The 11062-nt window shown below is 47.7% G+C and overlaps 1 pseudogene; it reads left to right on the forward strand.

Moving 5' to 3' along the window:
- The first annotated feature begins 1949 nt into the window (after positions 1-1949).
- Positions 1950-3744, forward strand: LOC123056695 (aspartate--tRNA ligase 1, cytoplasmic-like; annotated as a pseudogene).
- Positions 3745-11062: the final 7318 nt, after the last annotated feature.

Genomic DNA, 11062 nt, shown 5'->3' on the forward strand with positions numbered 1-11062 from the left:
TGTTTTCGTCAAAACGAACACGCGTGAAGCGTGCCCGTGTCCTCCAGTGGCCCGTCCGTGGGGGACACAGGCGACCCTTTTTCTCCACCCTCCCCCGAGCCGCCCCAACCTCCCCGAACCCTACCCTGCCATGGCCGCCGCCGGCCCGCTGCCATTTTCTTGGCCACCTCCTTGTCCAGCCCGGCGCCTCCTCCTCCTCCCGCCCACCCCCACCGCCTACCCCCTCGGCCTTTGTCTCGGCCGCGTCATTGTCCAGCCGAGCTGCCAGATTTCAGCGTATCTGGCTGCCTGATTTGTGCGCATCCGGACGCCGACGACTATGCCTAGCCATGAATTGGCCGGGCACTGGACCGCATAGCCTCGACAACACCTCTACGCCGCATGCAGGCATTGACTCCGCCTCTAGCTGCTCGGATCTACTCCATCGGAACGGCGCCGACAAAAATATGCATGGCCATCATCCGGGCTCGGCGCTGGCCCAACGGCTGGTCGGCTCACCGTTGCCACTCATAAAGTCCGACAACTGCCCGCGGCAAGTCGTTCGCCGCGTTTCTACCACGCTGAAACATCCAGGGTGAGTGTTCATCAAGTACCAAAATGATAAGGTATATGCTTGCTTTGCTTCGATTGTGCTTCCGAATTCGACGTAATTTCAATAGCTATTGGCTTATACGCAAATTTTGTATGTAGGATGGATGCAAGTTTTGGTATTGAAAAGAAGAATACATCGATTTTATTGATTGGGCAAAATTTGATAGATGCCCGTGCACTTGTTGCTAGAAATAAGACTAGAGATGAGATTATATGTGAAGCGATGTCTATTTCTTTAGAATTTAAGATGAAAAAATTATACAAGATCAAGAATCCGCAGATCAACAATGAAGGCATTGAGAAGATATTAATCCAACTTATGAAAGTAGTTATGGAAGTAGTTATGGAAGTTGGTTTTCTGTTAAAATGCCTAATTGTGTTTTTTATTTTGTTTGGGCTTGTTATTCCAGTTAAGAATGGGTGAATGTATTATCATGTGTTAAAATGTCGTTGATGAAATAAAAAGTGTGTTGGGAAAAAAATTGTGTGCATAGTGCATACAGGCACCGGGCGGAATAGATGCGGCCACGCGTTGAGCGTATGGCTAACGCATCACAGAATATGGGAGGACGCCGCTCCATTACCATCCTCAAACAGACGAAATTCGGATAAAACGGACATTCGTTTGGGGCCGTACGTTGGAGTTGCTCTAAACATATTGAGAGAGGAGAGGGAAGGTAGCAAACCGGTATGTGCCGCTCGAGTCACTTTTTATTAAATAGTTTTGATTACTTACCACGTGTAATCCCGTATCACATGGTTGTCGCTGGAGTCACTTGGTGGCGGCATTCCTTCATAAATTAGGCCACGTGTAATAAGATGGCCATCGTGGTGTTGCGGCGAGTGAATTGTAGAAAACCATCACATTTAGGATTAGCTTTGCGGAAAACTACCTAGTCTTTAATTATTTGCAAAACGCACCGCGGATTCAGTAAACTTGTTGCAAATAGCACTAATGAGGTGATCTGGCCCGTTTGATCACTTTCTGACAAGTGGGATCAGATTGTAAGAGCAAAAAATTTACACACACACTCCTTGATCTAAAACAGAAAAGCAATCAGCCCCCCACCCCTCGGGCAGAGGCACGCTGGGCGTCGGGTTCATGGCCTCCGCCGCGCTGCTTGGCCGGCGACGCTAGAGCGACGCGCTGGGCGGAGGGCTGGCGACCTCGCCGCAGCCGACAAGCACGTCGACGACCACCGCTGCCCCGCCATCCTCCTTCCATTTTCTTTCCTTCTCTGGGATGACCTGCACCTCGCCCCTACCTAGCCCAGCCGCTGGCAGCCACGGCCATGTTGACGACGTCGGAATCCGTGGCGGCCTGTATCCCCTGCTGCTCTCCAAGCACGGCTGAGGCCATGGCCGAGCAACCGCCCGGCTCCAACCGCGCGGTGGCGCACGGGCCCGACCCGACCGGCACCGTCGAGGAGCTCTTTGCAGGGACCTCCTCCCCTGCGCGGCCGTCTGCGTCGACGAGGGCGTCCTTGCCGGGGAATGCCTCCTCCTCTCCTCTCTCTGCGCGCGTCACGGGTGCGAGGGCGTCGTTGATGCCAGGTCCGTGCGCGCGACGGCGAGATCCACAGCCATGGCGACCCGCGTCGTCAATCCCGGCCAACGCGGCCTCACCTCTCGCCTTTCCGGCCGTCGCCGATGGTAGACGAGGCAGCGGTGGAGAAGAAATGAAAAGGGAGGAGGAAGGAGATGGTAGACAGGGCAGCGGTGGTCGCCGGCGATGAGGTCGTCGGAGTGGCGCGGGGGGTGGGTAGCTCGGGGGCTCTGGCTCTCCCGATCCAGACGGGGTCGAAGCAGGGGGGCTCTGATTGCTTTTTCTTTTTAGATCCAGGGGCCTGTATGTCAAAACTATGCCAAGTCAGCTTCTTACAATCTGGCCCCACTTGTCAGAAAGTGATCAGACGGGCCAGATCACCTCATCAGTGCTATTTGCAACAAGTTTACTGAATCCGCGGTGCATTTTGCAAATAATTAGGGACTAGGTAGTTTTCCGCAAAGCTAACCCCAAATGTGGTGGTTTTCTGCAATTCACTCTGTTGCGGTAGAGCATGAACACCCTGCACGCGTCGCCAGGGCCTACACCAGCGTCAGCACACAGATGGTGCGCTTTGCCACCTCCCTCAGCAAGGAGAGCATCGTCAGCCACCCCAAGGAACCCCTCAAGGCCACCACACAGCAGGTTAGTCATCTCGGCCATCATGCCGATGTCAGATGCTGGTTTCTCATTTATTTCGAAATTATTGTCGTCTAATTTAGAACGCGAAGTGCATGCTTGTTACATCTTCAGTTTGTTTGGGTGTTATGATGTGCCTAGCGGATTAATTGTTTGTGTGTTCATTTTGACTGGCAGGTCGAGGTGCAGGTTAGGAAGGTCTACTGCATCAATAGGGCGATCCCCACATTTCCGATCAACCTTGAGGCTGCAGCCTGAAGCGAAGCAGAATTCGACAAGGCTGAAAAAGTATGTCCGTTTCAAATTATTTCATTTGCCTCCTTTCTCTTTGCAGGAAGGGCTCAATTTTTGTTCTATGGTTCTTATTCTTGCCATTGTTACAGGTTAGGGAGAAGTTGGTACTTGTTCTCCAGGACACATGCTTGAACTATTGAGCTATCGATCTGTGGACACCTGCGAATCAAGCAATCTTCTGCATCCAATGCCATGTTGAGAACGTGAGTACTATTTCTCCTTCTTTGCACTGACCGACTGTCACCGTTCATGCAGTAAGGCACATTGCGGTAACAAATGACATCTTCTGTTACGGCTAGCACTATGTGTTTTGTTATTATTATTAAATAAAAGCAGGTCTGATCAATGTTTATTCTTTCATCTTAGTATTTCCATCTACCAAGCTGCAAAAGGCACCTTGCACAAACCTATATTTAAGTTGGTCCTGTATTTAGAGCAGAAAAACACTCACAGGCATCTGTGTGAGTTTATTGGGTTGGATGCAGAGATGGAGATCAAGGAGCACACTACTTTGAGGTAAGGAAGAAGGTCTGGAGGAAATAAGTCTTTATTTACTTCATTTATAGAAGTGTTGGTGACCTTTGTAAAGACATGTTTCTAGCTAGCTTAGCATGTTATTATTTCAGTTTCAGTTTCCATGATGTTAATAATTTGATTCTTATGTGAACAGATAAAATAAAAGGATGGTGGTAGCCTTTAGAACATCATATTACAGAAAGATAGAAGTTATATAGGTATTAGCATTTTTTATGTGAAGATACCAACTAAAATTCAGCTTTCCGGTGCCTTTCACACTTTTGTGTGCTTATTTCTGATTGGTGTTTGCATTCGTTATTTCTCGTGATAAAATGGTGATCTTCATCATGGATTAAGGAGTACCAGTCAGGCAGCCATCCGGTTCGGAGGGACACAAGAGTCTTTTCCTTTATGTTATCACATAATGACATTCAGAACAATCAATTTCTGTATGAAGGTTTGTGGATTACTTAGGTACCATGCTGGTCCTCTAGAATATACTGGATCCAATTGATTGTTTTCATATTTCCATTTTTCAACTCTCTTAGCATGAAATTTTGAATGTCGTAGATAAATAAATTTGGGAGGTATTAGAGTAAATATAACAAATAATAAGACCATTCTGTTGCCAACCAAAAATATTATTGATAAGCATAATAAAGAAACTAAAATTGAGCTATTGTTTGTTTCCTTGAATTTTGTCCAACGCGAACTAGAACAACGTGGAAAGTGTAGTAGTCTCAGACATCTAGCCAAATTTCTGTAGTACTGTTTATTAATTTTCTTGCCTCCAAATCTTGCTTATTTTCCTTTTTAGATGCATGTTATCGACGCTAGCAGCTCTGTTGGTTCGTAGGTGATACTGAGTGTTCAGTGGTAACTTTTATACTCACATTTGATAGTCTACAGTAAACTCGCACAGACAAACCATATCGGTTTGATGAAACTATGCTGCATTGTTGCTTGCTAGGAAGATCCTTTTATAGGCTTATTATACGCCAGTTTCTAGGTATTTGTACCAAATATACTACCTCTAAGAACCCAGCATGTTGATGAGGCAACGTCACCAATTAAGATTGTCACTGTTAGGTTTTACTGAGCTTTCACCTACATGGAGGATATACATTTCATTCTGCTACATGTATCTTGTGTAAATTAATTCAGTCTACTAATTTTTACTATGGTTGTAGAGCCTTTCTATTTCTACCTTTTGAACTCACTGTCGTTAACTATTTTTCCTTGGTGCCTTGACCTCTCCATTTACCGTTGTTGCACTGTTTTACCTGAGGGAAATTGCTTAAGAACTTGACTTTGTAGAAATTGACTTGCCGGATAATTATTGGTAGTGTTGGCATAAGGGTTTTCAGGGGATATTGTATAGGCTGTTTATACTAAGTACTTGTGCACAATATGCCCATCCTGATTGATTCTATTTTTTTGCACTGCAAATGATGTTAGATGATACAGATTCTGTTGTGTTATTTGCCTTGTGACGGTTGATAATACTAATGCTTCCATTCTTCTATGGATCAGGTCGATGGTACCCTTTTGAGTATGTTCATAAAAGAAACAAAAGCATGATATCTGGGCAAGGCAAGGCAAATCAGTGTTTGTTGTTTTTGTATTTTGAAGAATATGTCTTAGCCCTTTGATTGAAAATGTCAGATGTAGATATGGTTCAAAGACCAAGAATTGTTTTTTGACCTACAAATACTTCATCCATATTCTGCTTACATAGGCTTTGATTTACATGTGACCAGCTCTTTGTTTGGGCTATTCTCCTCGATATTATCATAGTGTGTTCTTTTTCACACTGCTCTTTAAATGATTGCTGCTGTTTTTTTACATTGTTTAGACTTATGAAACTCTATATTCGTGTGCTAAAATCACTTGCACATACAGCTTTAGCTCTATCATCTTTTAAAACGGTTAATCATATCTGGTTGCCTGCTATTTTGCGGGCAACGCGCGGCAAGCCGCGACAAAGTTATGCATTTCTCTGTGCAGGTCAATTCAACTTAACCACCTTATCTCTCCTGGAATGATTTCTATGATGTTGATTTCTTGTATTAGATAAGGGCCACTGCATAGTCTCCTTACCTGCCTTTAAATTAACACTGTCTACTTAGTCTCATTACTATCATCAAAGTTCAAGATGCTAGGGTCGATGCTTGTGCACGGGTGCATATAAATTGTTCTCGCAATTTGCTTTACAACAATCTCAATGGATAGATACGGTTACCTAGGCCATCATTCTTTATACGATACATACAACAATCTGCCAGTGTATGTGATTTTTTAACCTGCACGTGTAAATTTAACTCCATATTTGTTTATTTGTGTTGTCGTGCTACTGTTGTTTAAGCGGTTACACTCTTCCTTTCATTTCTTGGAAAATTAGGAATTAACTGAAGCTTATATTATTATATGATGAAATACTATAAGAGAAATTATTCACGTATTACTGAAGCTTGCATTAGTTTATAACTTAATTTTGAGAGAACAAAGCTACAGATTGGTCCTTAGAGCTCTAATCAGCTATTTCATTTGTGATGAGCTACCCTCTGCTTGTTACCTATTGCTGCCAAGTATTATAGCTACTACTTTTTGTTTCCTTATGTACATGTATTAAGGAAATTGATATATACATTTGTCGTCTGAAAATATGTTCCTTTTTTTGTTACAAGAACACCACTTCATCGTTTCTGATGTACAACTTTCCTAGGTTCATTAGTCAATTCTAATATTTTCTTTAGAGCTTACATGGTGTCATTAGAAAAATGAACCCTAAGGATGCTATCATCCTTTCTCGCAAGTATCGACCACTACTATCTGCATTAGCTTCACCTCAGAACATGCCCTTTTCACCTGGAAAGAGGAAGCAGGGAGTTCTCAGTAATGATCATCTACAAGATAATGTACATGCATGTTTGTTGATTGATTAAAGAAGACAAAGGCCCTACTGTTATTGATGTTTGTATAGCATTGTTTCCAGATACTGTAATACCTGTTTTTACAATATTTTATAGCACTTGTGTACCGATGTGGAATGATAGCTCATGGTTTATACTTATGATACGATCTGTTTCGTTGTATTTTGTAAAGTTGCAGTGCTCAACATTTCTATGGATTTCTTTCATAATGATCCTGTCCTTGCCAGTTGCCAATGATTTTTTTGTACCATTACTCATATGATCTTATCAATGTTGAAGGTACATATATTTAGAAACACTCTTTTACAACAGAGTGTTGACTAATAACATCATATTGTTTCTCACAAAGTAAAAAAACTCAAGTCCGTGTGTATGCATTGGATGTAAGCTATTGTTCTGCTTGTTGGTACCTCTTTTAAATACCAACTGCTTGATCGACGTCCGGGACAGGTGCAGCGCGCTGAAGCGTGCTTCCGGTTCAAGCTATAGTTATTTGAACCTTTCTGCATGCCTTTGTAACAATGGTGAGAGATGTGAGAATTTTACTCTTTTACGATTAACATTTAAGGAAACTGCCATTCTACAAAAATGCAATCGTTCAAGCTACCCACAATATGAAAGCAACAAGTAGTTGTAAACCAGTGCACATCAGTAACAAAAGAGGTATATCTGTTTATATACAATGCGTGCCATACCTATTGCCTTGACATTTTATCACAACCTAATGCAAATTCTTATAACCAAAGCACGCCGCCTCCGCTCCTTCAGGTCGGGGCGGGGCTACGCTGCCGCCGGCTGCGAGTGCCGACCGTGGTGCCCCGGTGCCGCCTGGCCAGAGGTTGCCGGCGGGTGGTGGTGTCGCACCGGAAACCATGGGTCGCGGCGATCGCCACCTGGGCGCTCGGCCAACGGGGCAGGTGCCGCTGCAGCCTGCCGCCGGTAGGGGCGGACCGCGGCCTCCTGCGCCGACCACGGCTACAATGGTGTAACCGGCTCCGGGTCGTGGCGGTACTCGGCCTCCTGCGCCGACCGCGGCTACAGTAGTGCAGCCGGCTGCGGGTCGTGGCGGTCCTCGGCCTCCGGCGCCGGCCGCGGCTACCGTGGTGCAGCAGGCCGCGGGTCGGGGCGGGCCTTGGCCTCAGGCGCCGGGCGCAGCTGGCGTGGTTGCTCAGGGTCGGGGTGGTGCGGCCCTAGGGGTTGTGCCAAAGCCTGCCGGTGGTCAGCCTCGCGCCGCGCCTCCGCCTCACTACGTTGCGCAGCCTGCTCAGACTCGTACGGGCCCGTCGCAGACGAGGCAGAGAGATTCCTTTGATCCGCCCCGAGGTCAGTGGGGGGACGATGGTTATGATGCGTTTGGAGATGGACAATATCGTGGTTCCTCATCCACGGGAGGTGGTCGTGGCTATGCATGGCAGGGTGACGGGTCTGCTGAGAGACCGTTTCTCGGCCCTCCAGGTGGCTTTGTCGAGGGAGCCTCAGGCCCGGATTACCGACAAAGAGGTGGATACCGCGGACACCGTGGTGGTAGGGGTGGTGGCCGTGGGAGGCATCGCAGACAGCCTCCGCCTCTGGCAGTTGTTGACCATGCGGCGTCAGCCGTAGTGACTAATCACGCGCAGTCCACTGAGCTTCCTAGCCAGGCGATGGATGTGGTGACGGCTCTGGCCAACATGGAGGTTCCTGCGCCTGGGGCTATGGCTGAGGCAGGTGACAGGTCTGACACAGAGAGAGCGGCCAAGTGGGCGCGTAAGAAGGAAAAGATGTTATGCTATCGTTGTGGTGACAAGGGTCACTTCATTGCTGAGTGCGTGGCGGAGCTGTGTGATACGTGTGGTAAGCCAACACATGCCACGGGGGATTGCCCGTTTCTGCGTGATCAGGCTCCGACTCTTACAATGTATGGAGTATATTATGCTGAGTTGATGTTCTTTGAGTCCCCGGCCGCGAGAGAGATTCCAGAGGAGACGCAGAGTTTGACCACTGGGATTGTGAAAGCTACTCAAGATGAGGTGACTGAGGCTCAGATTGTGCGGAGGCTCCAGGAACTGGCCCCAGGTGACTTCCAATGGGAAATGGTCAGTCTTGAGGCCAATGTTTTTAAGGTTGACTTCCCCACTGTGGATGATTTGCAGAGACTACTGAGTTTGGCTTGTGTAGAGTTCCTGGAACTAAATGCATTCTGGAATTTCACGAGTGGATGAAGGTGGAGCCTTAGGGCAAGCCCCTTACTCAGGTTTGGTTAAGGTTTTCTGGGGCTCCCTCTAAGCCTTTACAGGATGTTCGAGTGGTGGCCAGTATGGGCATTATGGTTGGGAAAACTGAGAAAGTGGATATGGCTTTTACCCGTGCTCATGGAGTGGCCTGACTTCTAGTGAGCATTCTGGACATTGAGTTCGTCCCTGATGTGGTAAACTGGACTTATAGAGGAGGTTTTCCCTCTCGAGATTGAGTTTGAGGATGCAACTCTGTTCGCGGAGGCGATTAATGGGACTGATGTAGACATGCACGAGGGTGATGACAGTGCGGGTGCCAAAGGGGGCGCCGACTGATGAGGATACAAGAGAGGGGTCTAACGGATCAGGCCCTGTTACTCAGCTGCCCGGGGACGGGGCCGGGGTTGAGCCGGCACCGTCTCCCTCGGTTCCTATGACCTCTCTGCGTTTTGGGTCCTTTGAGCCAGCCTCTGCCCCTCCTAGACTTTGGAGTGATCGGGTTGCTTCTGATGATGTGTTTGAGCACACGCTTCCTATTTTGGAGGTCGAGGTTGCTGACAGACCCATGGTCGGAGGCTTGGTGAGGACGCCCTCGGCGACGACCTTGGTTGGGGGTGGGGAGGTGGAGCCTGTGCAGGCTTCTCTCTCCCCCGCTCTCCCTGCGGCCAAGGCCCCAGAGATGGTGATTGTGTCCGAGGTGGTGCTTGGGGGAGGGGGTCCGGGGCAGGTGGCCTCGACCTCTCTCCATCCTATCCTGCCACCGGCAACGTCGGCGACGATGACGTCGGCTGGCTGCGGGAGAGGTGGTCCGAGGCAGGTGGCTTCGGCTACCTCTTCTCCGGTGGCGGCGACGACGCCCACGTCTCCAGTGGCGCTAGGGGGGGGGGTCTGGGGCAGGTGGCCCTGGTTCCCCCTTCTTCTCCCGCGGTTAGGATGACCGCGTCTCCTACGGCGCTGGCGCTCCCCTCTGGGCCAAGGGTTGGGGCGGGAGAAGGGCTCGGGCAGGCGGCTCCAGTACTCCTCTCTCCTGACTTGTCGCTGGCTCAGGACTTCGGGGTGGGATACTCATCCGAGGGGCATGAAAGAGGTTTTACTCAGGAAGTGGTTATTGCTTTTGGCGGGATACCTGACCCGGTCTCGATGGGGAGACGGATGAGTGCTCGCATCTAGGAGCACCCGGAGGTTGATGACATGCAGCAGAGGTGCGCTATGAGGGCGGCCAAGCTTCGTGATGCTGAGATCTCTTCTGGTATGTCCGTCAACATATCCAATTCTTTATTGCATTATTCTAATGAGGAGATTATACATAATGCAAACCAATTAGGAGTTTCGCTAGGGGCAAATGATAGTGAAATCTCCAATTCGGTGAATGATCTTTTAGATTTGGAAGCGGAGCGTGCGTTAGAATCGTTTACGCAAAAAGGGAGTGTTGGAATTAAAGTGAATGGCGATATCGGTCATTACTTCTAGACACATAAAGGCCTGAGACAAGGGGATCCGATGTCTCCTATCCTGTTTAACATTGTGGTTGATATGTTAGCAATTTTGATAGGACGGGCTAAGGAGGCTGGTCAAGTAGGTGGCTTGGTACCTCATCATGTTGATGGAGGTGTGTCCATCCTTCAATACGCTGATGATATAATCATCTTTATGGAGCATATCTTGGCCAAGGCGAGAAATATGAAGCTGGTGTTATGCCTCTTTGAACAATTGACCGGGTTAAAGATTAACTTTCACAAGAGCGAATTGTTCTGTTTTGGTAGAGCCAAAGATAAACAAGAGGCTTATAGGCAATTGTTCGGGTGCGATTTGGGGGCTTTACCTTTTACGTACTTAGGTATACCAATCCACCACCGTAAGCTGACAAACAGAGAATGGAAGTGCATCGAGGACCGGTTTGAAAAGAAACTGAGTTGCTGGAAGGGCAAGCTCATGTCATACGGAGGCCGATTAATTCTGATAAATTCGGTTCTCACGAGTATGCCTATGTTTCTCTTATCGTTCTTTGAAGTCCCAGTTGGAGTCAGGAAAAGACTGGACTTTTATCGATCGCGATTCTTTTGGCAAGGTGATGAACTAAAAAGAAAATACCGCCTAGCTAAATGGGACATCATCTGTAGACCGAAAGACCAAGGGGGTCTTGGTATTGAGAATCTTGAAGTTAAAAACAGATGCCTTCTTACTAAGTGGTTGTGGAAGTTGTCGAGTGAGACTGATGCCACGTGGGCGCAAATCCTTCGTAGCAAGTATCTTCAGACCAAAACTTTGTCTCAGGTGACAGTAAGGCCGACTGACTCGCCTTTCTGGAAGGGACTTATGAAAGTCAAAAC

The sequence above is a fragment of the Triticum aestivum genome, chromosome 1A, assembly GCF_018294505.1.
Source record: "Triticum aestivum cultivar Chinese Spring chromosome 1A, IWGSC CS RefSeq v2.1, whole genome shotgun sequence".
In the NCBI taxonomy this organism is placed as follows: Eukaryota; Viridiplantae; Streptophyta; class Magnoliopsida; order Poales; family Poaceae; genus Triticum; species Triticum aestivum.